Source organism: Passer domesticus, chromosome 1, assembly GCF_036417665.1.
Source record: "Passer domesticus isolate bPasDom1 chromosome 1, bPasDom1.hap1, whole genome shotgun sequence".
Classification (NCBI taxonomy): Eukaryota; Metazoa; Chordata; class Aves; order Passeriformes; family Passeridae; genus Passer; species Passer domesticus.
Window position 1 is genome coordinate 107,742,150 of NC_087474.1, and position 27,882 is coordinate 107,770,031.

General features: G+C 36.9%; 2 long non-coding RNA genes across 4 annotated transcripts in view; one reads left to right on the forward strand and one right to left on the reverse strand.

The window, feature by feature from the left end:
- LOC135308078 (uncharacterized) overlaps positions 1-27,882 on the forward strand; it is a 269,531-nt gene that overhangs the window by 64,908 nt on the left and 176,741 nt on the right. The gene's annotated exons all lie outside the window — the stretch shown is intronic.
- On the reverse strand, positions 997-6,458 carry LOC135308087 (uncharacterized). The gene is made up of 3 exons (XR_010368624.1): positions 5,990-6,458; positions 2,720-2,833; positions 997-1,211 (listed from the first exon to the last, which is right to left on the reverse strand). It is a non-coding gene; the product is annotated as an uncharacterized LOC135308087 (long non-coding RNA).

Genomic DNA, 27,882 nt, shown 5'->3' on the forward strand with positions numbered 1-27,882 from the left:
AAGATAAGAAGATCTGAGCTAAGTATAAAAAAGTTTGTATTAACTTACAGAAACATATGTAGAAGTACAATAAGTACAGAAGAGTTATAAAGAAGTAATATTTCTCTGTGTGGTTTTATAATGTAAATCAATATTATGAGGACAAGCCTTGAAGCAGCACCAAAGGACTCAGTTTTGGAACATGAATGTTGGCCAGCATTTGATAAAAACTTGTTAGGAATAGATCCTGTGTTAGTTAATATATCCAAGTTAGGGACCACTGAACCTCTAATACCACCATCATGAAGTATACAAAGGTGTAAAAATTAAAAAATAATGTACTTTTCCCCTTTCAATAATAATGCCTATTTAAAGTTCCTTAAGGACACAGAAACACTAAGGAGCTTTTAGTCTGGTTGGTTACAGAAAAAAATCACCAGAGACACCAATATCACATGACAAAACTATGTACTTTATTTAGTTCTAAACATAGAATAAGTCTCACAGCAATCCAATTAGATCTATATTTGGGTAGGCATCCTAAGCTGTCCTTTCTCAGAAATTTGCTGCAGTCTTTGAGCTACAGCATTCACCTGTCTAAACATATGATAGATGCACTGGGGGAGGAACGATAAATTTTAAAAAACGCTGAAAATGCATGAGGATTGAACTCTCAGAAGCTATTCTTGCAGAAGAAGGCTAGTGTATACTGGTGGTATGTTCATATGAGAAAGTTTTTTCTTGCTGAAATAACTCAGAGGCTAATGTACAAAAAATCAGTCTCCGAGAGAATAAGGGTATAATCTTTCCCAAATACTTACTTCAAGGAAATAAAACCTAAAAAAAAAAAAAAAAAAAAAATCAACAACAACCAACCAAAAAAACCCAAAAAACAAACAAACGGAAAAAAAACAAAAAACAAAAAAACAAAAAAAAACCCACACAAAAAAAATACACACACAAAAAAAAAAAAAACCACAACCAGTACAACAGAGGTAGCACACATCCAAAAGAACTAGAATAAAATCTCAGTTGTGTGGACACCAAAGTTGAAGATACTACTGGCTTCACTGGAACCACCATTGCATCCATGGAGTATTTCAGAATATTCTCCTTTGCTCCACTTAGAGCTAACGCTCGCAGGGTCCTGACACCATCTGGAGATGTGCACATATAATTTGCATCATCTTAAGCAAAAACAGTGTGGATATCTGAGATGTCAGCGCAGGTCTCTATGTGTGGGATTGAAGAAAAAACTTAGGTTACAACCCTGAGCCTGGGAGATTTTCTCTGATTTCCTTTCACATTCATGAGCTGATCAAATCTACGACAGCTAGCATGAGAAATTTCATGAGCTTGTTTGCAGTCAAAATGTATTTTGCTATATTTAGTGTCATTCCCAGGTGCACCATAAAACTGGTGATATGCATCCTGGAAAGAGAACTTAGTAAAGGCAACCATGGACTCCTTTCTGTGGAGACTCCTCTCTTATGTTATTCCCATGAAAAAGAATTCTCAGTTCATCATTGGAGGAGGGAAAATTATTTAATAGTTATGTGGTATAGTAAGTGTTTATTTGGTTAATTTATTTTTTAAATAAAATTAATAATTTACAACTTATTTCTCCTAAACCTCTGTAAATAATCAGGATGCAATTTTAAAAGTGTTCTTTGATGATGCACATTGTTATATGTACAGGACTTGTCATTTTAGTTTGAAAATTATAAATTATTCAAACATTTTCTCACTGAGGTCATGTAGTTTTTTTATGTGTTAGTGAGACAGGAATTTAATTTTTTGACTGTGTCTCTAAAAGAAGAATGACCCTAAAAAACTCAATACATTCAATTTGTGTTATTCATCCTCAGCCCTGAAAAGAAGAGGAAGAAACCAACAAACAAATACAAGGAAATAAAAAATATAAGGAAATGTTATTTATTATAAATAATAAATACAAGGAAAATTTACTAATCATGTCCTCATGAAACAAATATACACAAGATTCCTGAAACTATAATGTTTGTTTTTCAGGTAAGTTATGACTTTGAGAGAATTGCCCTTTGTATATGACAGGCAGTATAAAGTTATAATACAATTTTAAGATGTTCATAGCTAACTATCATCCATATTCTCCCTTTTAGATAAAGAAGAAAATGAAAAATCCATTGTTCTGTAGAAGGTCTCTTATCAAGTTATTTATTAGTCACAACCTGGTAGCTGATAAAGGTAACTATTGAGTTATTTTGACCCCAACTACTTCAGTGGAAAAATGAGTTGCAGTTCATGTATTTGCATTTGTGATCAGTTGGGATAATGAGTCCTTCCACATTAAATGAGTAACAATAAGGAAAGAGATAATGCTTGAAAAATTGCAGGGACACATTTATATCTGGAAGAGCTAAAAGATTAAAGATTATGGTAGACTTCAGGTCCCCATATTGTTTTTTTAACAAATATTGTCCTTTTGGAGGTTTTGGATAGAACATATAGATATTATATATTTTTATGAGTATATGAGTATCTCTTGCTCTTTCTCTCTGTGTTAACATCTGAACCTCTGTAAACCAATCTTTGAGTGCTATTTGCTGTGCAGACATTGAAGTTTGTTTGAATGTTGTATTTTATTTTATTTACTTTTGTTGTATTAAATTTAACTTACTTTTAAACAGAGGAAATACCTTTTTTTCCCCCAACACCTAGAGTTCCTCCCACTCTGAGTACCTTCCCAGCCGCTTCTAACCTTTTCCAGGCACTTGGGAACTCTATAGGTTCTCTAAACTTTTCTCTTGTGGTACATTCACTTCATCCTGCATATGTTATATGTCTTCCCTGCACAGAGAAAATCTTGATGCAACTGCAACAGATAAATTGTACACTATAAGAAGAGGACCTTTGGGTACTGTAGTTTATACAGGTTCATGAAATGAAGCAAACTAAACCACCAAGAGCATGTTTAGAATTGTGCAACTATTATCAGAGAAAACCAGCTTGTAGAACAACCAGAACTGCTCTGCCAATTTTTTTTTCACTATGTTTGTAAATAATACAATACAATGTTGCATATCTTTTTAGGAAGCACATAGAAATTTCCATGTTAATTATCCAGGAATTTCATGGTATATCATCTTATGTTATATCAGGAGCAAGGACAGTAAGTTGAATGTTTGTGGGCTATTAATGAAGCAAAGTTTAAATTAGGTTTAGCTAAAGAACTGGTTTATACAGTCTTTTACTGTACCTATGGCTTAAGATACAGTCAACAATTTACAATTTCAGCATCATAGTTTTCAAATTATCCACTTTTAGAAAAGAGAAAATAAGCAAATAACATATGAGTATCAGGGAAAGATGAGTGGAAATCAGTACACAAAACAAACAAGTAAAAACCTTTCCATTTGTCATAGCTTAATTTTATTTTGCCTTGATTTAATTTTTTTAATGATAAAATTTTAAAGCTAAAAGATTTTTTTAATTCACTATTTTTCACTTCAGGGCATGCAACACGTGGGCTCAATTGTCCAGTTCTTCACAAATGAAGAACTTTAAGTGCTGGTAAAATTGTGGTTTTTATCAGGGTTAGAGAAAGAATTTGCAGTAAAGCCTCTTGAAATATAACATATAGAATTAGATGGGCACTTTGTAACATATGCAAAATTTAGGTTTCTTTATGTTCTTCAGTACAAGTGGAAGAAGGATTGTATAATCCATGAAGCAGCTACTGTGCAGCTACGATATCTACCAAAGTCCAATTAATGAATGCAGATAATTGAATATACAAATGCACACTGGAAGTACAGCCTTAGGCACAAAACTCCCCATCAGGCCACAAGCCCTATTTAACATTCGTGTCCTACATAGTTCACATAGGGCCACATCCTAAAGTCTTTATCTGGCAAAATTCTCATTGCCTAGAAGTCAACAAGAGTTTTGCCAATTTTAGTAGGGAGTAATTTATTTGGCAGGTTTGAAGTGTATCTCCCTACTGTACAACAGACAGTCTATAAAGACACTTCATTACTTGCTACTGTTTCTTTTTTCCATGTCTTCTACTTTATGGAATATATTTATCTCTGATAAATACTATATCTTCCTTTGCTGCCATGTGGTATGCATGAAGCATAAAAATAAAGCAACCCAAACCTGAAAACAGAATATACAAAGGTAAAGAAACTTCTGTTCTGTAACCTAGTTTCAATAAGCCAAAAGAAAACTTGAGGCAAAGGAATTTTTCAATTCTCAAAAGATCAACTCAGCATACCTGTTTCAGTCTAAACCAGGAATGTCAGAGAGGTAATATTTTAAACAGTGATTTATTCTTGTCTTTGACAGTTGAGGTACAAGGCTATATTGGGAAATTAAAAAAACTTGTGAGGTTTTGAGGGTTGCACTGAATGTTAACAGGAAGCTGGAGATAACACAATTTTTCCAGGCTCTAGATTTGATGGAAAACCTTTAAAAAATAATTACATTTTTCTGATTTGTTTTGTGTATGTTTTTCAATGAATTTGCATTTACTAGTGATTTATACACACTAATAAGATATTATTAGTGCAATATCTTTAGTGTACTGGCTGTTGCAGAGTTTCTTTAAGCATCTGCTTGTTTAAAATTTGTGCTTGTTAAATGAAACCTCTAAATACATGTTTAAAGGGCCTGTAATCTCACAGGTTCTACACATCTTTTGAGTTTCTACCCTTCTAATTATTTTTTCCATATTTACTGAGGGCTTGTACAAGAACAAAATTAATGTACAACCTGCTCTACATCCTAGTCTCTTCTCCTAGCATGTTCAGTGACATTACAGAAAAAGGTAACTTGATGAATGTATAAATCTAAAATAGCCTAAATAACATATGCAATGGAACTGGTATTTAAAAGGCAGCTTATGAGTTTCCTAATTTATGTACAAACTGGCACTTTGAAGTTGAAGACACTCTATCAATCTGTCTTGTACAAACTTGGGATTCTGTGGCTGCCCTTGTGCAGTATTTCTCATTTGTACTACTGAAAATCCAGGTTGATTTCCTGGATGGTTGAAAAGCCAAGGAACTCTATCTCTGCTTAGGCTCAATGATTTATGGATGATATGCTAGCTCTTTTTCTGTCCACCAACCTAACATCACAGCAGCTTACAAGCTGCAGTGTCACAAAGACAGTTGTTATTACTCTTTTTTAAGCCCAGCAGTTGCACTTGCTCTCGATTCTTTAAAACAGTCAATTGTGACAGTAACTATGATGTATACTTTCCCTTTGTACAGGAGACAATTCTGCAGCACTGTTCATCTATCTGGTTCCCTTGTAGGCTTTTCACCTGCTGCTGTAATTTATTTTTCAGAAGAATACCTCTTGAGAGTAAACACAGATATAGGAATATTGTATCATATATGTGCACTTGTGTGTGTGCCATTTTTTCTTTATACAACTTTGCTGTGTGCCTCGGGCTTTTTCCTCTATTTATTGCATATATCTGCCCTCTTCCATCCCACTCTATTCTGTAGGTTAGCCTAATCCAGACACCTTTTAATGACACTCCATTATGACACGACACATTTAAATGGTAAATGTTTCAAAAATCCTTATTATCAAGGATATTATATTACCTGATTTTTCCAATCTTTCTTACTGTTCTGTTTAAACTCTAAGTATATGTGAGTTAAAACATTTATCTTCTAGACCTTTCCAGTTTTGTTATGGCATTATTTTTGTTGTGACAGTTTGTGAAGAGTGAAAATTTTCAGGGTCATAATTTTGACTCTTTTTGTGGTTTTATGAACTGGAAACTTTTGTTTGTAACATTACCAGAAACTAGTAATGGAGAATAAAGGTTGATCTAAGTAGGATCAGAATTATTCAATTTGCATTTGAATGTTTATATGTGTCCCTGCCACCAGATAAAGCAAAACTTATACAGTAATTTTGCCATATTAAGGTGTTGAACAGAAACAAAATCAGATTATCACAGATGGAAAATATCCAGAGAAAAGAATAGGCTCTGTTCTCTCTATCTCACCTTATCCTGGAGAGCAGGAAGTCATTGCTGATGGAAAGGCAGAAAACCCCTCCCTTTCCTTCTCCTCTAAGCTGGTTGCAGACCTTGGTAGCAGGACTGCCAATTTCTCAGTAAGTCAGGGTGGAAATGGAAACTCCTGCATTTCTGTGGGAATCTCTGTCTTGAGCGTCTCTGTGATTGTTTAGATACTATTTGTCTCTCATTCTGAATTTTAGCTTTAGTTTCCTCATTTAGTTTTTCAAATTCACGGTGGTTAGCCTTTTCTAACAGGCCAGCTCCCACCAAGATGCTCGTTTACTCCCTTTCCAAGGCAAGACAAAATGAGAAAAAGAAAGCTCATGGGTCAAAGCAGGAATAGCACTTGCTAATTGCTACTGTGAGCGAAACTGACTTGATCTAAGGAAAATTAGCATTAATTTATATTCAATTAAACCAGATGCAGATAGTGAGAAATGAAGACAAACATTAATGTCTCTCCTACTGCTTCTGCCAGGCTCAAGTGCACTCTTTCATCCCTGTATGCTCTCCAGCAGCAGGGGAAAGATAGGGGGCAGGAGGCACTGTGGTCAGCATGTAATTGTTGCTGGTCTCTCTGCTCCTTCTTCCTTCCATACATTCCCTCTTCTCCAGCATGACATCCTCATGGATGTCAGTTCCTTCAGGGAAAGCCCATCCTGTCTGGAAGGATGCTGTCCAAGGGCTGCAATGGGGATATCTCCTGTGGGACCTGGAGCACCATCTTCTCCTCCTCCTCCTCCTCCTCTGACTTTCATGTTCACACTGGTGTTTCTCACTGGTTTCATCTGTTACCCTCTGTGGCATCCTTTGCCTTTAATTAGGTACATTTTCTCAGAGTCACCACCACCTTGGCTGCAAGGCCCAGCTATGCCCTGCACTGGGTCTTTTGGAAACAGCTGCAGCTGATCATGTTCAGCACAGGGCAGCTGGTCTCTTCTCTCAGAGGGCACCCTGCATGCCCCAGGCACCACCTGGGCAGCTGCAGTCCATACAAAGACTTACTCACCTGCTCTCCTCATAATCTGTTTGATATGCAATCACACTGCATAAATTAAAAAGTAGAAGGCCTACATGCAAACAATTTAAATCCAAAACCAGAAACACTGAGTTTTCTTTATGGAAGCAAGAATTCATGTCTGTAACGTAAGTGCCAGGCTGTATGTAGATTCCAAGCCCACCACAGTCCCCAGTAAGGTGCTAACTAGGTGGACATCAGCACCCAAGCTGTGAATTGGTTGCTTGGGAATGGAACCTGAAAGAGCTGGGATGCACTCTATCCAGGCGCTCTTACCAAGTGATGTGGGAGAGAGGTTCAATGTGCACAGGTCCATGCACCCCATCCTCTCTTGCTAGGCAGAATATCTCTCTTTTAAAAGCAGACAACAGCTACATAAGTATCTTAAGCTTTCCAGCGTTGAAGAAGAATATATTTTGACATTTCAGACTTAAGTTCCACTTTTGAAAGGGATTCTTTTCACTCCTGATTCATAGCATTTTTTAATTTTTCACCTCTTTACCTAGAACAGCTTATAGTTCTTGAGCCAGTGGGAGAATTCAGGAGCAGAGTAAAATGGTGAAATAACACAAAGGGAAGCAAAGATAAGAATACTGTACATCACAGGTCATCTCACCCTGTTGGAAGTCTAGACAGAATCATAGCCCTTCTCAGTGTCTGGAAAGTCTGCTAGGTAGACTTCTCTGCTCTCCACTGAAGACCTCTCCTTTCCCTTTCTGCTCTCCTTCCTGTGGCCCATGAGTCCTGCTCCAAATCAAGAAGTCACTGCTGTTCTCCATCCCAACACTTTCTGTGTTGTTCTTCAACGTTAGCTGTACTAAAAAGGTCATTCTGACTACAAATAATTCCTTTACAGGGTACAATTTGACAAAGAAACCACCAGGACATGTCTATCATTTAAGAAGTGCTCTCACCTAGGCTACAAAAATGTATAGACTTTGAATCTTCTAACAGCTTTCAATTTATAAATTTCTTTTTAGATATGATGTGGAAAATTTCAGCTTTTTTACAATTGTAGATAACAAAAAATACATTTTTTTCCAATAACTTCTCTTTCAGAACATTGGGGTTTTTTCTTATTTTAGATCACAGTGCCCTGAATATTTTTGCTGAAAACATTCGTGATACACAGCTGAGTTTCAGTCAGCCTTGCAGCTTTTTCATTTTGGTCATGACAACGTATTAGTTTCCAGTGGAACTGGCTCTGATATTCTCAGAGCTCTGATACTCTCTCACCTTCGACGTGAAAAACCCAACTTTTTCCGATTTGTTTTGGGTGCTTTTACCTTTTTTACCTTACAAGCAATTCTGTCTTTTCAAAGTAAATAAATGTTTAGTTACTGCTTTGGTTTTTACCCACATTCTCAGCAGTTTTCTCATAGCATAGGGTTCTACATTACTGTAAGGCACTCACTCTGAGTTTGTTTATGACTGTGTGCTGAGCTATATCCTATTCTCATAGGGAAAACTTTTCTTCACTTTCCTACAAAATATCACAGAAACATTAATACATTGGGTTTATATGGAGTTTTTCAGCTTGTCAACCTCTAAAAAAAGAATTTGGGTATTTGTAAAGACAGCATGACTCACAGGGAATGGCTCTTAAAGTCCGTGAAATTATTTAAATAGCTTAAAGACCTCCTACAGTTCTTGTTTTATTTGTGAACTGTATGATACATTACATTCACTTCAACCAAATTTATGTTGTTGTTTTAGTCAGCAGACACACAGGGCATAAAAACGAATAACACATTTTTCTGTCTAATATGCTTTACATGAAGACATTGCTTTAAATTGTCTACATGTACCTTATTACGATCTGAGCTTTTTAATTCATGGTGGAATTACAAATAAAACCAGCAGGAATCATAAACAGAAAAAAATACCTGTTTTGTGTATTTGTGAAAATAAAAGCTTTTTGATAGTGAAATTGCTTTAGAAGTAGGTGTATTTCATTGTAGCAATTCTAATTTTTTTCTTCTATCACTATTTTTTTTGGTATAATCTTCTCTGTGCAACATTTGACTTATAAATCTCCTTTTTGTCTGATTTTTTTCATACCTTAATCTTACTTTAAACATTCAACCATCTCTAGCTGGTGTAAAAGGGCCCAGAAATGAAGTTATAACTATGCCACCTGGGAATCTCTCCAGGTATTGTTTTTATTGTTGTATAATTGTAAAATCCTAGATTTTTATCTTTTCTCTTTTTATCATAAGTAGCTTCCCTTTCTGCTACATGGATTTATCATGTTTTTTAATATTTTGTACCCTATTCTCAATATATTTCATATTCTTCAAATGGTACCTTTTAAAGTCCAGTATTTTTGTTCTCCTAGCCTTATGAATATTCTCTTGACTCCCTAAAATTTGATGCTGTTGCTCTACAATCACATTAATCAAATCTTCACCAACTTTTGTCTCATTAATCACATATATTTATTTTCTTGGGGACACATCCAAATACATGTCTGGCCTGCTTGATCGCTCAGAAGATTTGAAAAGAAATAGCTCCATTTTACCTCCAGAAATAACTTTCCATGGTCATTTCACAATTTCTATTCTAGTCTATGCCAGGGTAATTGAAGTCTTCATGATTAATGATGTGCCTCTTTAGGAGAAGCTGTTATGGATACAAACTTTTCCTGACCTGTCTCTTTTCACACTAGTTTGCACATTTTTATCTATTTCCTTATAACATAGTTTGTACCTTCTCTGTCATGCATTTCTATCCAGACTGCTCCCATTCTGCTAAGCCATTCTGCATGCAGAATATAACTTCTCTGATCTTAAAGATATATTGTCCTTTACTGCATATACTCTTCTGTTACTATGGTGTTTTCATAACTTCTTAGATTTCTGAGCCAGCTCTCAGTTAACCTACAGTAATTAAGTTATTTTTGTCTAAACACATACGGTTTCAACTCTGCAATCTTCTGTCTTTATATAATCCCAAAGAATTAATGTAAAACAAAGACTTTTTTGTTCACTTTTCTGAAGAAAGTCTTCGTATCACTTTCGAGTCACTATTTTCAACAGTCTGCACTACACTACCTTCAATATGACCTTCTGTTCTCCTTTCATTGTAACTGTGAGTCATGAAGTTGTTAGCCCAAGGATGTGCATGTATGGGTTGGGATCATTGTAGCTTCAAGGGACTCACCAGCTTGAAAATCTTACAGAGCGAGGGGTTGACAGATGATTAGCGTGATCCTTGAGGCATTCAGAATCTGGGATAGAATTCAAGGAGTACAGTCTATATAGAAAAGCAAAACATACTGTTGGGGGAAAGACGAATGTTAAATCTTTTTATAGAATAATCATCCAGAATCAATAGTAGCTTTAGATAAACAGAATCATAAAATAGAGTTAGTGAATGGCTTGAGTTGGAAGGGAACTTAAAGATCATCTAGATCCAAATCCCCTACCGTGGATAGAGATACCTTCCAATAGAATAGGTTTCCCATAGCCCTGTCCAACCTAACTTTCCCCTTCCAGGATGGGGAATAAAAATTAAAAATCTTAAAACAAAGTGCATTTTAAGTAAAAGGCTTGGGAATTATTTGTTATTCTTGTTTTATTCTCTAGCTGATGATTGCATCCTACCCCCTCTCTCATCCCCCCTACCCCGCCCCATATCTCTAGCCATCTCTTCTGTCACACAAAAGAATTGAAAGGGTGGGGGGAAAGTACATAATGCTCTTTGTTTTTATCTCGTTTTTTTTTCATCAGCCACATTTCTTTTTACAGTTCCTAGAAAAAGTCAGGAATAAAAGTGACATTTCTTACACCAAAAAATAAAATGGTGTGACATAATGCAGACATAAAGGGCATGAAAAGATGACAAGGAGGATAATAGGTAGAAAGAGAGGGACCAAGTTCAAAACTTATGTGTAACCTCCTGAGGCTGTTATTTTTAATTCACTGAGATTTTGGAGTAATCTGCTAATAAAATCTAGTATTCTTCACTAAACTTTGCTGTCAATTTCCAATTAATGTGTGAGTACCTTTGTGTTTTCTTCAGTAACTCCAGAAAATAGTGGTGAAAACATCATTAAAGTCTGTAGAATTTTTCCCACTCTGAATACCTCTTTACAGCTCCAAACTTCCTCTGCCTTGTGCTATAAATAAATTTGCATACTCTTTCCTTGAAAGCTTCTAGCCTCAGCCCTTAAGTAAATAAATAAAGAAACCACTATCCTATTGCCCATGCCCTTTCAACAGAACACACTGTCTATTAAAATGAGCTATTCCTTTATCACTGAATGGCCATATTCACCAGTCCATGAATTTGTAATTTAGCATGTTTACTGCAGTCCTGGGATGTGTACTGCTTAAAATGTTCACTGGGGACTTTGTCATTTAGCCATGTCATATTATTATACTGTGTAATGAAACATAAACACATAATGCATGTAAATAACAAAGTGTCAGCTCCCTGCCAAAATATAAAGGGAATATAAAATGTGCCTTCTATCACAATCCCAGATAAAACAGCACAGCAATCTTCTAGAGAAATTAAAAAGTTAACTTGGTGAAATTATGACTCTTCCTTCTCAGTAAAATACAAGGAAAAGGAGTAGGCTCTTCATTCTGTAATACTTCCTAATCTTTGTTCCCTACTATATTTCTAATCCATTATTTTTACTTTTAATATGGCCCTGGAAAAACTCTTTCAGCTGTTAAGTACACACTCCTATACATATCCATCTTCCTGGCTACTTCCCTGCAGCTGTCCTCTTTCTGTCTCCCTTTGCTGCAATCTTGACAACAGATATTTGGCATTTTCTTTCTTTTCTACTTGCCCTTAGTACTTAGAACGAGCTAGGCTAAAGAAGAAAATCTGGCCCAGATATGTGCATGCACATAGTAGCAATTAATTTCCAGATGAAATTTCAGTTCTCAAAATTCTGAGTTTGAGCAATCTTTCACTTTCATTTATCCCCACTTGTTTAGTTATATGTCTTTCTCTCTCCCTTTTGTAGATTGCCTCATATTGCACATGGAAGCTCTGTCCAGTGTTCGTAAATGAACATATACAAAACTGTTGTAAAGCACCATTTCATATACACACACAAAAATACAATAATTAAGAGGAAGAATAAAGATCTATCACATAATCTCTTGGACAAACATACTTAAAAGCCAATATAGAAAACTGAAGCACATGGCAAATATGCTGAAAGAAAGCAGAGCAGAACACAAACACACTTGAACACTTGAAGTGATATTAGACGCATTAGAAACAGCAGTAAACACAGTTTTTGAGATAGGGCAGAAAGTGAAACACTCTCTAACAAACACACTCTAACAAGTAGTTCCAGAAGAAATCTAACAAGTATGAAGAATACCAATTAAAAACAAAAAAAAATCTTCAGAAGAGAGAAAAGATGAACTGATTTCCTATTAGCAAGATTTTGTGGAGAAAAAAATAAATAGGAACAGCATGGTCCTTTTTACTGAAAATGATACTTTTTGAAAAAACATTTTTTGTCTTAAGTTTCTTACTTTATGTCTCAAGCACAGAAGAATGAATGCCATATGATATGTTCTAATATTGGCTCAAGTTTTAAAAAAAAACCCAACACTTTCTTCCACTTTGTGCATTCTTTTTGTCATTGCCAAGAAAATCTGCATGTCTCTGCTTAAGCTGAGAATCATTTTAGGTTGTATGTTCCAATACTCACATCAGAGTGGTCATAAACTGTACATACATTCCACATTCTCTTGGTGTGGCATCCTCTTTCCACACCACCTTAGTCTGGAAGCCTAAAATGTAGTTATGAGAAAAGCAGAGCTTTGACTTCCCCTACATGTTTAGATTGTGCAGGTGTTAAAATAAGCCTGAAGCCTAACACCCAGCCATAAAAGACCACTGACTTACTGGTTTTAGAAATTATGTACCATGTAAAATCCTTGCCGTCCAGGCAGATGTTAATTATTTGAATAACAGTTTCTGTTCTTTGGTCTTCTCAGTCATACATCTGTTCACAAAGGAACCTAAAACAAAGAATAATCAAACCCAGATTTCATACATGGAAAAACTGCAACTAATACCAGCCCAGCTTTACTCAGGTGTAAAATATTAATAATGTTTTCCTCATAGCATAATTCCAGTAGAAAAGGGCAAAAAAAATAGAGGAAAAGCAACCAACCTCCAAGTAAAATTAAGCAGATAAATTCAAGCATCTTACCACAAAAAACAGTTGATCCAAAGAGACTAAATTCATTGACAATAATCTGCTCCACTCTCATCAGAATGACAGTACATCTTTTATTAATTGAATGAATTGTCTAATATGATGAAGTGCTTCAAGAACATTCTGAACAACTGAATAATCTTAGTCTAGATGTATTTGTATCTACCCATTTTCTTCTTTCCTGCTTTGATATTTTATCTACTTTTAGTCAAACAAATTAAATCAGTCCAGTAATAAAATCTGATCAATAATTTGTCGAATGGATTAAGTATTTTTATTCATAGATCATTTGGAGGAATGGGAGAAATAACTGCACTTTGTTTAATGTAAAATATAGCCAGACATATGTGTTCATATATATTTTACTCTTTTTTTTAACATACTTCTAATCTCTAAAAGCATTTAACAAGCAGCCTGATTAAGTTAGGGATGCAACCCAACATCTAATTATTATTTAGCCTGATAACAAACAGTACATGTCCCAGCACAGTGTTTTAGAGCACAAGAAATATCATTTAATAGCAACCCTGACACTGTAACAATTACCCAGTCACTGTTCAGTCTGGTGCAATCACGTAAGTCAAATGCAGATAAGAACGCAGAATTAAATATGGGCTATCTTGTATTTTCATAGATTGTCATACATTTATCATCTGCTTTTGAGGACTTAGCTGGTTAAACTTTTCACTGGAAGCAATTTGGAAGCTGACCTTTGCCTTTGAACTCTTTGTGAAAATTGTAACTGTAGTATCACACTGAAACTTTGCCTCAGAAGCTTTCAGGCAGGAATAGTTCAGCATACAGATTGCTCTCAGGTTTAGCTGTCTCTTGTGGTCCTGAACTCCAGTTATTCCAGCATGCAGCAGGTCACCTGCAAAATGTAGATTTCTTCCCCCCTCTCTCTTTATCAGTAGCTGAGTCTGAAGAAGGGAGAGACTTCTGGGAAGAGGTTGAACTGCTGGAAGAGAACAAGCTAGAAGGATTCTGGGAACTGGCACTTTCACTTTTTCCAAACTGGATGAAAAAATACAGCACTGCTCATCCTTAATGGCACCAGCATTTTACAGGAGACTTACACGAATCTCATCCTTGTAGCAGCAAGCACAAGTTCCTCTTACTTTTGTCTGTCCTAAGTACTCTGCTCAGGCTGAAAGACAAACGATTTCATGCACTTACTTCAGCAGCTGGCTGTTGCAGTTCAGTGGAGTGAAGAAATAAAGACCACAAACACAACACTATGATGCTAGGCCAACCAGCAGATGCTCAGAGTGTCCTTGGTAAGTTTTAAAAGTCACCAGAGGATCATAAAGGAGATGTGCCCTGAGAATCCGAGGTGGAGCAGTTTCTGCTGGGGACTCAGCTATGATATTGCATCATCTTTATTTTCAGATGATTATAGAGTATTAACTAACAGATTTTCATCATTTTGGGGCTGTGAAGAGTGTGGACTTCCACAAATAAACAGGTTTTATTTCAGTGAGGGTCTAAATAAGGGAAAAGAAATTAGGTAACAGGCTGGAGCCTAAAAGCCAACAGTTTTCTGGCAATATAAAAGGGGTGGAATTCAGGGAGTGGAACTAGAGACACCCTTGGGAGATGCTATGGAGCACCAAAGGAAAAATAGGGGTTAATCCAGGCAGAAACAAGGCATCATCATTTTGTTTGCAGGCAGGCAGGCATCCCACTGTGCCCAGGATGGAAAAGTGACAATTTTCAATTAAAGAATATGCTACCATCTTCCTTACCAAATTACTTCACTTAATTTATCCTTCTGTGATGTATACCACAAGCTTGGAGAACCAAATCACAAGTATTATAGAGTAGCCTCGATAATACTTGTGATTGTTCTTCAACAAGCAGAAAGAGAGAAAAAAAAATGAAGCACCTAGTCCATGCCTTTGTCTGCAGCATTTTTGAGTGGTTTGGTTTTTTCTTTTCCCTCCTACACTTGGTTGCTCACAGTTGATTTAATCTATTATGGGGCAAAGGCAATTTCAGTTGCTTCACAATTACAGTTTCAAATTACTTCTTTTTATATACCCAATATTCAGGGTTTTTTTCCCTGAAGAGCATTTCTTCCATCAGAGGAGTCCACTACTCCTATCAAAGCAAAATTCTTTTCCATATAAGTGGGAAAATAAATTTGAGCAAAATAGTCTGTAATTAAGATTAAAATTCTTTTTAATAAGTAAAGTTTTGATCAATAATTCCACTCATTCTGTGAATATTCGCTGAATGTGAACATAATAAAGGGTCATGGACTCATCTGTATTGATTCACCTGCAGGAAGATGCATATTGACATTTAAAATATTTAAGTACATATCCAGATTTCTGCATTTGTGGGTCTGGAGCAGAACAGATTCATTTAAACCACAAAATATAAAGTGCCCTTCCTTGGAACACATATCTCAATGACTGAAGTGTTCAAAGTTGTGGCAAATGAAGCTTCAAAACCATGCTGTTAAAATATAGGTTTTAAAATACAGTACTGACAAACATAATCTAAAGCAAAGTCTGATAAACCTGCTGCTTCGCTCCAAACTGTCCTTATAATGAGTTTTGAAATATAATCAATAGTATTGACTTGGAGGTGATTTTCATAGGTGTAAGAGCCAGTTGGAGGGGAAAAAATTGTCTGTGATTTTCCAGTTTGTTTTGCTATGAATCTGTTAATATTTTCTAGCTTCAATCTAATAAAAAATTCCTAACATAGACCATTATTTGTTGGTTGAAAGTAATAGGCCAGAAAAAAACACTAGTTAATAATAAATTTTGTACTCTCCCATAGTCCACAATCTGTATTAAAACTCCTCAATGTCTCATATTTGCAATAAAGTCCTGAATAAGCATTTTTAGTCCTCAAAGAAATATAGACTGAATTAGGTTCAAGACAAATAATGAGTAAAAGCATAATTTTGCTTTATCTAAGCCAGGTCTAGCTGTTCTGATGTCTGCACTCTATTTTTCTCTTGGGGATAGATTGTCACAGCCCTTTTTTTCTCTCCTGCTGGGTATAACTGCCTGTATGCAATCTGAAGGAAGAAAATGCACTGCAGAAAGGAAGAGTTTCCCAGATGCAGTGGAAATTCCACCCTCAAGCTCAGGGCTAAAATGTCAGCTACTGATCTGCTGCCTCTGAAACATTTTTTCCTGTAATTATCCCACCTATTTCTGATTTTAAAATTCCAGGCCACAATGTATACAACACATAAAAAAATGTTGCAACTGCAGATCTTGGAAAAATGTGTAAAGCAGCTTCTACCTGCTGAACTAGAAAACTGAATAATGGGGTGAGTTCTGTTCTCATTTCTCCTTGATCCACCTCAGGGTTGCCTGGCTAGGGGTGGGAGGATAATTAAAATGTACCAGCACGGAGGCAAGAAGGCAGGAAAGAGAGGTGGGCTACGGATGCCTCCTGCACTGGTGATGGGACACAGTGCACATTCCTTGTACAGCAAATTATAAATTAATAACTCCTTCTTCAGTGATCCTCTAAAACTACTTGATATTTCCTTCTTTTGCTGTCTCTGTAAGCAAACATATAGTGGCTGATAAAAGCAAAATTCTCTGCTTTGCTCTAGTCTCTAATCATTCAGAAAAAGACCTCAGACTGACAGGAACATTAGTTTGCAGGTGATTTCTTTTTCTGTTGCTTCAGGAAAAAAAAAAAAAAAAAAAAAACCACAATTCCAATCACCTTATATTCCATTTCTGTAAAGAAACCATGGTAAGGGAAGCAGAGTTATAAAAGGGCTATGTCTGGAGAAGTCCTCCACTTGCAATGGATGCCTGCATCTGCTGGTTTTTGTAAACAAAAATAAAAATAGTTGCTTTGGAAACCCAGTTATGAAAACACTTCTGTTCTCTGTCATCTATTTTGGCTTGTCTGGGATTTGTTTTGTTTTTAATTCAGTAGATTGTGACTACATATCCCCACCTGTAGTTCTAATCAGTGGTTACAAATATTGCAATTAGCTGCTGTGGAAATGATTATGTTGTCACAAACAGAGGATTACAACTTCATATGAGAAGAAAATCATCAAGAACAGATGAATGCCTGAGAAAAAAATTAAGATCTGGGTCTCATGCTAAGATTCTTAATAACAAAATAGAAAACTAATAGTAGCAGAGAGGAAACCAGAAAAGTATTACTGCTTCCCTTTAATGCAATTTCCCCCCAAAGGTTATTAAAATCCATTGATTGTGAAATGTCTGTTCTCAGGCAAAGATTTAAACTGATTAAAATGCACAGTGTATTGGGGATTAAACCTTTATCCCATGACAAAGTTCCTCTCAATGGAAACATAAATTACTGGATTCTGAAATTCTAAGAAAAGGATTTACTTTGAAAAGGAAAACTAATTTTATCTACACTAATGCAAGAAATAAGGGACCAGTCCTGTTCTCACTTACAGTTCTTGGCTAGAAACAATGTAAAAACTACTCTTCCCTAAAAGTTGTGATTTCCACATTTTTCTAGATTCAAACCCTGATTTTGTAGGGCTGACAGACCTACATATTGATGCAAATGGTTTCATCCTGTCATGTTTTCAGGAAACAGCCACAGCCTGTCTCTGGTACCAAGAACACAACCTGCACTATCAATTCTGAAGAAAAAAGACATTCTCCTGTGAAAGATAAATTTGAGTAATTCTTAAAAAGAATTGTATTGTATTTACAGTTAGAAATCATTCTGATTATATGAAATACATTTTTTTTAAGTATTCATTTTCAAGATGACCCATTCTTTTATTAGGGTCAGTGAAGCTCCATTAAGGCACTGGCGAAATTACAAGAAATTCAGTTGGTTTTGTTGTTTAATACATGCCAGAGAGGCAAAGATGATTGTTATCCTTGGCAGACAGTTAACAGCAAAATAGCTGGTTCAGTACAGCATTCTGCATTCTGAGATGTGAAGTTCATATTGTGTGAGGCTCACCCTGGTAATAGTTCTCATTATTTCCTTTAAGGTCCCCCAGTTGTTGTTACTTCTGGAACTCGATGTGCATATATTTGTCTCAGATCAGATAAGGCATTTTTATCAGATCACAGACAATAGGTGCTTCTAGTATCTTGATCAATTAAATTTTTGTCAAATGCTGTATAAAAGACCTCTGCTTCTTTGGAAAGCGTGTTCGTCCAATGCTGATAATCCTTAAAGTACAAAGCTTACAATATATTTAAAAGAAATTCAGATATTGTCTTGAAAACAGCTCCCAATATATTGGAGCACAGTGGCATTTTATATTTCTTAATAAATTGCCAACAGTTTTCATTGTGTTGTATTAGTGCAAACCAGTACACACTTTGGAGAGATTCTCAACTGCATTTTGTTATTACTTTATTGAGTTTCTGCTGTCGTCTACCAGGTCTTTCAGATAATTTTGACTCAGTGTCTGTTCCCTCATACCTTTTAGACTCTGGGTGGCCATGCTTTTAATATAAGAACATATTCATTTCTTCTGATACTATTCAATTTTTTGTTTTCTAGTATGTTATTTGAATGTGTATATAATTTACACATGCATTTAATAGAAATAGACATATACAGTAAATAGAAAGATTAATTTGTTTAATCATATCTCTGCTTTTCTCCTGCCAGTCCTGATCGGATGAGTCTAGTAGCACTTTCTTTACTGCCTGCTAATGCTCAACTTAAAATTAACGAATGCCTCATTGCAACCTTTTTTATTTTTTGTGGAAACATTGCCCATTCTGCTATGTTAACTCACCTCATTCCACTACGTCTTTGGGTATATTGCACATATGCTGTCATTGCTTAGATATTCCTTTCACCATATATTAGCACCTCCTCCCACTGTTCCAGATTGCAGATCTGGTTTTTCAGCCTTTGTTCCACACTCAAGGCTTATATTTTCCCATATTAGTTAAAGAAAAAAAAAAATCCTTCTCATCCATTTAATGTTCCCATAGAATGCAGGAAACTTCAAATATTCCTAGCAGTTTTACAGTCAATCTATTCTACATGAGTTAAGTGGAAGCTATTAAACACATCAAGAGCTTCAGAGCTAGCTATTGTTAGAAAGAAGACTATCTCTGAAACTCTGCCTTTTCCTGACATCCCTTGCTAGCAAAGGCAGAGTGAAGTGCTGTTTAAAACTCTTCTATTTCCAGGGAGTTTCGACTCTCATGCAGCTTTTAACTGCCTGTTTTTCCACTGCAGGTCCTTTCTTTGTTGCTCCTTTTTCTCTGTTATCATGCAATATCTATTGATCATTCAATGTTTCAGTGCTGTTTTGCACCATAGGTGCTTCTTTCTGCCTGTGTTCAAAGCAGCCTGGTATGTCTGGACAATGCAGGTAGAGCCTAAGGTGTGACTTCATTCCAACTACATGTCAAAACCATAAGAGTCATCTTTGGTCTGACCAGGTACTCCCAGCCCCATGTCCATCTCTCAGAGATCAAAATGAAGTTTCTGACAAGAGTATAAGAACAGAGTTATCACATACTTTCCCTTGAAGAATTCCCATTGCCTCCAAATTTTTTGCAGATCAAGTAATTTCTGATCATATATACATTTAGAAGTGTTACAAGAATTGCTTTTCCATTACTTTCACCAACTTTTTCTGGGATCTTTGTAAGCTTAAATAATTGCAGCATATTCTGGCAAGGAGTACCAAAACTAAACTGTTGCAGACTGTTCAACTCACCTATATTCTGGCTACTTTTGACCCCTTCCTCTCCTGGTCTCTGGTGAAGAAAGATGCAGAAAACAATCATTTCCAATCCCTAGCTACCCAAATCTGCTTATACCATGCCTACTCATTTCTTTTTGAAACAGAAGGCTTCTCTTTTATTTACTTGTTTCTCACATGGGTGGTGATCTTTGATAATCCTTGTTGCCTTTCCCCAGACTATTTTCAACTATATGCTCTCTGAGATGGAGAGAACCAGAACTGCACAACTACCACTGTATGACCAGTGGCTGTTCCACTGGGTCATTCCTTGAATTTCTGTTTCCACTTAGCCTTGACAATGCTCCCCAGGCACCCATTTCTGACTGTCAGAACTGTCCAGCTCATATAAGCACAGTCCCAAACAACACAATATTGTGTGCTCAGTGTTGGCTTTAGATTAGCAGCACAATTCTGCTGCCTAAAACCTGTATAAGAAATTTAAGGAAGAAGATAATCAAAGCAAAGAGATTTTAAATTTGGAATGTTAAGAGCATTACCTATGCCTGGCAAGTATTCTTCTCCTTTGTGCAAGCTTTTACGTTCAGATATGTAGTAAGCAGAGAAGCCTTCAAGCCTGGATAGAAAAAGGAACAACACTAGCAACATCCATAGAGGACACACTGCAACCTCAGTAATACGTACTTGCTCAGAGTTCAGGTTTGGATAGGACTCTCCATACTGTACTAATGTGCTGAGATCACCCAAAAATACAGCGCCTTTGCAGTGGCAGTCCCAGTCTTCTACCTTTGCATCTCTGGGGTGTTTTTGTGTTCTCACTTGTTTTCTTCTTGCACCTCAGTTATTTTTTGCTGCTTCTTTAAAAATGATTAATGTTTCTGCAAGGCGTGATGACTTTTGTGTTTGTGGGGACCTTTTTCTGATAAGTGAGACAGATAGCACTGGACACCATGATGGACTCAATAATCTCTCTTCTGTTATAAAAATAAATATTGTTATGCTGTATTAATCTCCTCTTAGAAATTGCAAAATGCAAAGACCCCTGTTTGAGTAAGATTCTAATGCTATCAGACATTCAAAGATAAATAGTCAATATTTATTGGAATATTCAGCAGCAACACTAAGCTATAATTAGAGCTATAACATGACATGGGAAACCATCTGAAGCTATTGTCAACCAGAGATTTGGATAATAGAAAATTACTGTAATTACTGGCCATTTTGTTTTAAAATATCAATTTTGTTTATCAAGTTGGCATGGTCTTCTTCTATTGATGACTATATGATGTTAAAATTAAGTACATTTTCCTTATTTTCATTTTGCATTTTTCTAAAAAAAAATGTCAACAAACTGAACAACCCTACCACTTCACTATTAACAGATAATTCCAAAATTAATCTGCGGATTTTGGCTAGAATAGAGTTCATTTTCCTCAGAGTGGCTAGTATGGGGCTATGGTTTGGATTTGCGCTGAATACAGGGTTGATAATACAGAGATGTTTTTGTTGTTGATGAGCAGGGCTCACACAGAGCCAAGGCCATTTCTGCTTTCCATACCGCTATGCTGGTGAGAAAGTTGGGGGTGCTTGGGAAGGTGGGAGGAAGCACAGCTTGGACTGGTGACCCAAACCAACCAAAGGGATATTCCAGACCCTATGACATCATGCTCAGTATAAAAAGTGGGGAAAGAAGGAGAAAATTGAGGATGTTTTGTGACAGGGTTTGTCTTTCCAAGTCACCATTACATGTGATGGGGCCCTGCTGTCCCGGAGGTGGCTGAACACCTGCCTGGCCATGGGAAGTGATGAATTAATTCTTTGGTTTGCTTTGCTTGTGTGCTCAGATTTTTCTTTCCCTATTAAACTGTTGCTACTTCAATGGGTTTTCCAGCTTTTACCCTTCTAATTCTATCTCCAATCCCCCTGGAGGAGAAGTAAGCAAGTGGCTGCATGGGGCTTGGCTGCTGGCCACGGTCTAGCCACAACAATTTGTATCATGCTCATAGAGTCATAACACTTCAAGCATGCATCAGAAAAATATGCTTTTTTAAATCCTTTAAAATTACTTTAGTCTCTGTTGAGGTATCATCTTCCTTATCTTCAGGTTGCCACAGGATTCCCTTTGCCAAAGACTTTTAGTTGTCATATATCTATTGAAATTATATATGCTCTCTCTCTTACCACTTTTCTGCCATGGCCTGAACTTCTATATCTGAAACTACCCCTAGAAGTGCATTCTATAGCTTGGAGATTTCAAAACCTTTTATAAATATTAAATCATAAGCTAATTTCAGACACTTGAAGAAACTGAAGAGTATTTATGAGCAATTCTGTCTCCCAAACTCCACTGCATAAATCAGAAAACCAATATGATGTAGCAGACACCACATGAGAAAAGCTTCAAACAGGGACTAAAGCATTTTGCCTCTGAATATAGCTGCAGGAAGAATGTAAATCAACAGCACATTAAAAATTGTATTTTCCCTGATGTAGGGTCCTTATGAGACCTTGGGTGATTAAGCAACTTGACTTGGAGCCTTTATGCCAGAAGTCAGTGCTTGTTACAGATATATCAGGTGACAGGCTCAGTGTTGAACAAATGCAGCGCTGCACAGCAGCCAGCACAGTCACTAGCAGCATTTTGGATTTCCTTGGAGTTCACCAGTCAAGCACTCAACCTGCCTACCAGAGCATGTAAAATCTAGAGAGATCAGAGCATGAGATGGTATTGCTGGAGGCTATAAAAAGCAGGCTGTATTCTTGTCATGTCTTTGAAAGGTTTCTCAAAATGCAGGTTTGTCACAAACATTGTCCTGCAGCTTGTGGCTATCAAATACAAAATCTGGAAATACAGCTGGGATTGTAGCTTTCTATCATTGAACTATTTATTTCTTTTTTATATTTAAAAAAATAGTTCACATAGAGGCTCAACACAGGGCCCCGTTACAATGATGTCATTTCTGTATCATTTTTGAAATACCTTATAATTCTGGGTTTGTATTTAAGGATAAAAAATGTACATAGGAGGCTACTAACAGCCCGCTGTCAGGGCCACTATCACACATTAAGTACTTTAGGACTCGTCCTAGTGGCAGGGCCCACACAGGACCTTTCTTTCCTGACATTAATTAATGCCATTAATACTCTCCTTCCCTGCTGCAACAGTGGTAACCAGCTGAGACTGAGACACACTTTCCTGCCTCTGACATTTCCTCTTTTTTTAGAGACCTGTTATTTAATATTAGAAAAAAAAAAAATTGACAGATAAAGACCTTAATGGGTCAAACTTCCTTAAGCCCACTACAAGGAGAGAATTTTTTTTTTTATTTTAAAAAATTAAAAAGAACAACTGTGCTCCTTTGATACCATTCTGCCTTCCATCTGATCACTGTCCCGTGGGAGGTGGAGAAGCTAAACACTTCATGAACCTGTCTCTGCATGTCACTCCTCTCTGGGTGTTTTCAAACTTGTTCCACTGTATCTTTTGGTCAGTTCTTAAAAAACCTTCAAGAAATATTCTATTGATTTTGATTCAAAAATCATTAGAATAAGGGGACCAAAAGCCTGTTTTTTCTATCTATAGCAAGCTTTTTTGCACAATCTTAATTCATTTTGAAGAAATAACATCTATGAAAATGGTTGTGTTATAAAACCAGAAGAGTCACTGAAAAACAGCCTGAGAATTTTATAGTTTATTAAGACAGCATTTGAAACAGCCATCATTTACGTGAAGATCTTCTTACCCTTCCTGTATGTGACTGAGAATTAGGTTTGATACAGTTTCTATCCTGCCATATGATGCTGAAATCCTCACACAATCACTGCCGCTATCTCTTAATGACAAGGAACAATTTCAATATGTCACAATAAGCATGTAAAAATTCAGGTGGCTGGCCAAAATATTTAATATTAATTTCTTTAATATTCCAACTGGCCAAGCAGTTTTGACAAAATGGGTTTTCTCCTAAAGCTTCTTACATTTCTTAACTGGAAAGTGGTGTGAAGTCCTCATTGTTTTATTATATACATACCTACTTCTTTATATAAAGGAGTTCTGACATGCTTAAATAAAATTAAATACAGAGTAGAGTACAGAGTAATCATAAGTTGCAGAGGTAAAGATGGAAAAGTAGTGATGTTTTATCCTGAAGAAAGTGCTCAACATAATAGAAATAAGCATTCACCATTTTGATGAAATATTAATGACATTATTAGGAAAGCCTATTATTCACCTGTTTTTTAAAAAGTGACACTCTAAATTCAGTGACACACTGAACATAAACAAATAAAAAGGGCACACTTCTGTACTACACCTTAACTGTGGCTTGTGAGGTTTAGGATTTTTAAAAAATTTTAATTTTTTTTTAAATTTTTTAGTATAGAAGATGAATCTTGGCCCTCAACACTGCCATTGCTGCATTCACACGTAGATCCACCATACTTGTATAATCACATATATTTTATATATAGGCCACCTGCACATTTCTCTTCCTCCCAAGACTAATAGGTGAACAGCAGGGACTGTGCTTCTTCAAGCAAGCGTAAGGGGAGGTAGGGTTGTTCACTGAAGTTTAAATCTCTTCTTGCATTCCCAGACTGCTACATCTCCAGCATTTGGGGATTTTTCAGCTTTACTAGCAGTAATTTGTAGCAGCTCAGTGTATAAACTCTTTCTTTCCTCGATCCTTTTTAAAGTGTCCTTTTGCTTCTTTGCCTCTATTCTTCTTGCCCATGGTAGCATGAAAGTATTTGAAGATGATGAAGTGAAATGTTTGATCTTTTTTGCAGTGTTTCTGCCTGGACCTACTGCATTATCTTGTGTGTCACCAGATAATACCTGGGGGGAAAAAAGGCCCTGAAAATATAAAAATAATCATATATGAAAAAGATTTTATTTTGCCCCATTGCTTCTGAACAAATTTAAACAGCTGCTGACAGCTCAAGAAAACTGAAAAATGTTCTTTTTAGAAGCTATTGTAATATATCACATTTTATGTATATTTCACTTCTCTGATTCTCTCTTTCTCAAGACATTTGCATGAGAATGAGATCCTTCTTTCTAGTATTTTGCTGACTCTGGCTGTCATACAGATTTAGTTCAGGTTGCTTGGACAAGACTTCTGGCAGTGCTTGTGTCTTTTCAACAGCAGCAAAGCTTCTGGATAGTCAAAGAGGTCATGGAGGAGGAAGTTTATGTCTTGTTCCTGCAGTCAGTGAAGTGCAGAGCCCATTGCAGTTCCCAGAAGTAGAATAACACTTATGAACTGGACCTGGCTATCTGGACTCCTCATAGTTTGATGGAAGCAAGCTCCTCCTAAGTCCTTGTGGGCCTCACTTCTGTAAAGCACCCCCTAAACCCCTGAGCTAATGCAGCACAGCACTTGCTCTCCTAGTTAATTCCTAGTATGCTAATTAGCTCTTGTAGGTCTGGGCCAAGCACACTCTGTCTCATGCAAGACTGAGCACTGCCTTTAAATAAAATAAAACAAAGTGAATTTCCCTCTGTCAAGTGTTGAAATATCTGATATGCATGGAAAGTCCTACCTTAACTTTATTTGTTTGTGCCTCTCTATACTTACTGGTTGATAACCAAAAGGCCTGAGAAACCTTAAGAAAGGCTGCTCCCTTGTGGTTTTTCTAGCTAGGCAAGAATGAGAACTTCTCATAAAATCTGATATTATGCGAGTTCTTAGTTGAAATTGTTAATTCCAGAAAAAACATTAATGATAAATGCATTAGGGAAGTCAGTAGTATTCACGTGCTCCCAGGTGTCCAAATATTTTAGCAGCTCTCCAAGGATTAAAACCTTGAACAAATGGTTAAGTCAGTTTATCTAAACTGCACAGCATCTGCTCAAGCAAAATGGAACCTCTGAACCTTCTCACATTTTTCCATGTCCAGGGACAAACGTCCCTGTGATTCAGGGAAGACTCCTAGAAAGCAGACACTGGGCCCTGGGCCACAGTCCAGGCCACAGGAAGGGTATATTCACACAGCTTCCATATACCAGGGCTCTCAGGAACAAGGTGGAGCCTCAAGCTGTATGTGGTTGGGCAGAGAGTCAAGCTGGACAGCACAACAAAAATGAGGGCAAAAGCGTCCATGTAAGGATAGATGTTTGGGCAGAGACCTGCTCAGGTTCAACACAGGGAAGTTTCAGGGTACTGAAGAGAAATAACAATCCAACACACCAGTACAGGTTAGGGGCTGATCTGCTGGAAAGCAACTCTGCAGAGAAGGACCTGGCAATCCTGGTGGACAACAAGCTGTCCATGAGCCAGCAGTGGCCCTTGGGGCCAAGAAGGCCAGTGGGCTGCACAGAGAAGAGCACTACCAGCATGTCACAGGAGGTGATCTGTCTGCTTCACTCAGCCTGGTGAAGCCAAATCTGAAGTGCTGTGTCCAGTTCTGGGCTCCTCAGTACAATAAGGACATGTAGCCAGTCAAATGATCAGGGGGCTGGGTCAACTCTCTTATGAAGAAGAGACTGAGGGAACTGGGGCTGTTTAGCCAGAAGAGATGGCTTATCAATACATAAGGAGGATATTATCAATACATACAAACCTCTTAAAAGCAGGTGTCAAGGATGGAGATGGGCTCTTTTCAGTTCAGAAAAGGGCAATGGGCACAAACTGAATGACATGAAGGGAACTTCGGGAGTGACATAGGATGAGAACAGGCAACCGAGAGGCTGTGGAGTCTCTTGCTCTGAACATATTCATAAACCAGCTAGATGTGAACCTGTGCAACCTGCTCCAGTTGAACCTGCTTTAGAAAGGGGGTGGACTAGATTATACCCAGAGGTCCTTTCCAACCCCAAGCATTCTGTGATTCTGTGCAATACTTCCGGAGTGAAGAATTTAAGCCCCCAGTCTGAAAACAAGGAACAACCAAAAGAGGAAAGAAATTGAAGGCTCTGAAATTACTACCACTTTTGATTAATGTCCTAAGCCCACCAAATTAATTTAGCAAAATATGCTTTCCACATGCATTAGCAAGTCAATGGCATTTATCCATGCAGATCTACAAACTAAGTTGTGTAGACTGTGTGAATGTGTTAAAACTAATAAGCATACCTGAATTAAATAAACAGTTGGAAACTGCAGGCTTGGGGACTTTGTAATACCATATGGAGTCTTTCACATGTAAATTACCAGCTGAAATTCAGCCTGGGTCAGTAAAAATCCAAATTGTTGCATTCTAATAATTGTTCAGTGGTCTATATGAAATTAGGTGATTGACATGTCTACAAATTACAAACAAAATTGCTGCTAATAGAGTCTCTCAGAGAGACTAGAAATTTCATGGGCATGGAGAATGAACTGGCAATTCATCCTCAAGGTGAACTCTTCAAGTCAGGAAGAGGCACCTGGGGGAGCTGTGTTAGTGCTACTTTTCATGCTCAGACTGTTCTGCTTAATTATTATCATTTGTTATTTGTACAGTCTTCTATTCCAGTATCACCTTTAAGCAGAAATCTTAGATCATCCACTTTACCAGGAATGACAAACACACAATTCCAGCGTCAAATCATTTGCACTTAAAAGTCCATCTATAAACTACTCTGAAAATGCAGCCAGATCCCTTAGTACAAGGTAAGGTGAGATGACTAGAAGATACAGGAAATGAGTTTAAGAACTGCCTAAACTTTACAATAAGGTCATATCAAGGAATTAATTTTCTACTGTGGCAGTCTTCTACTTTTCCAGAGCTCTAGTATTCATGTCAGAAAAGTGTAAGATACACTTTATATTACATCTGTGACTTTCAGAAGTTACTTTCTATCTAATATGGCAAAACTATTTTGGGAAAGAAATTTCAGATTTCTAATCTCAAGTTGGTCTGGTAGGAATGTATCTAGAGGTAAATCCTGTGAGGAACAACTGAGGGATCTAGGGTTGATTAGCCTGGAGAAGAGGAGGCTCAGGAGTGACCTTTCCACTCTCTACAATTGCTTGAAATGAGGTTTTAGCAAGGTAGGGGCCTCTTGTCCCAGGTAACAA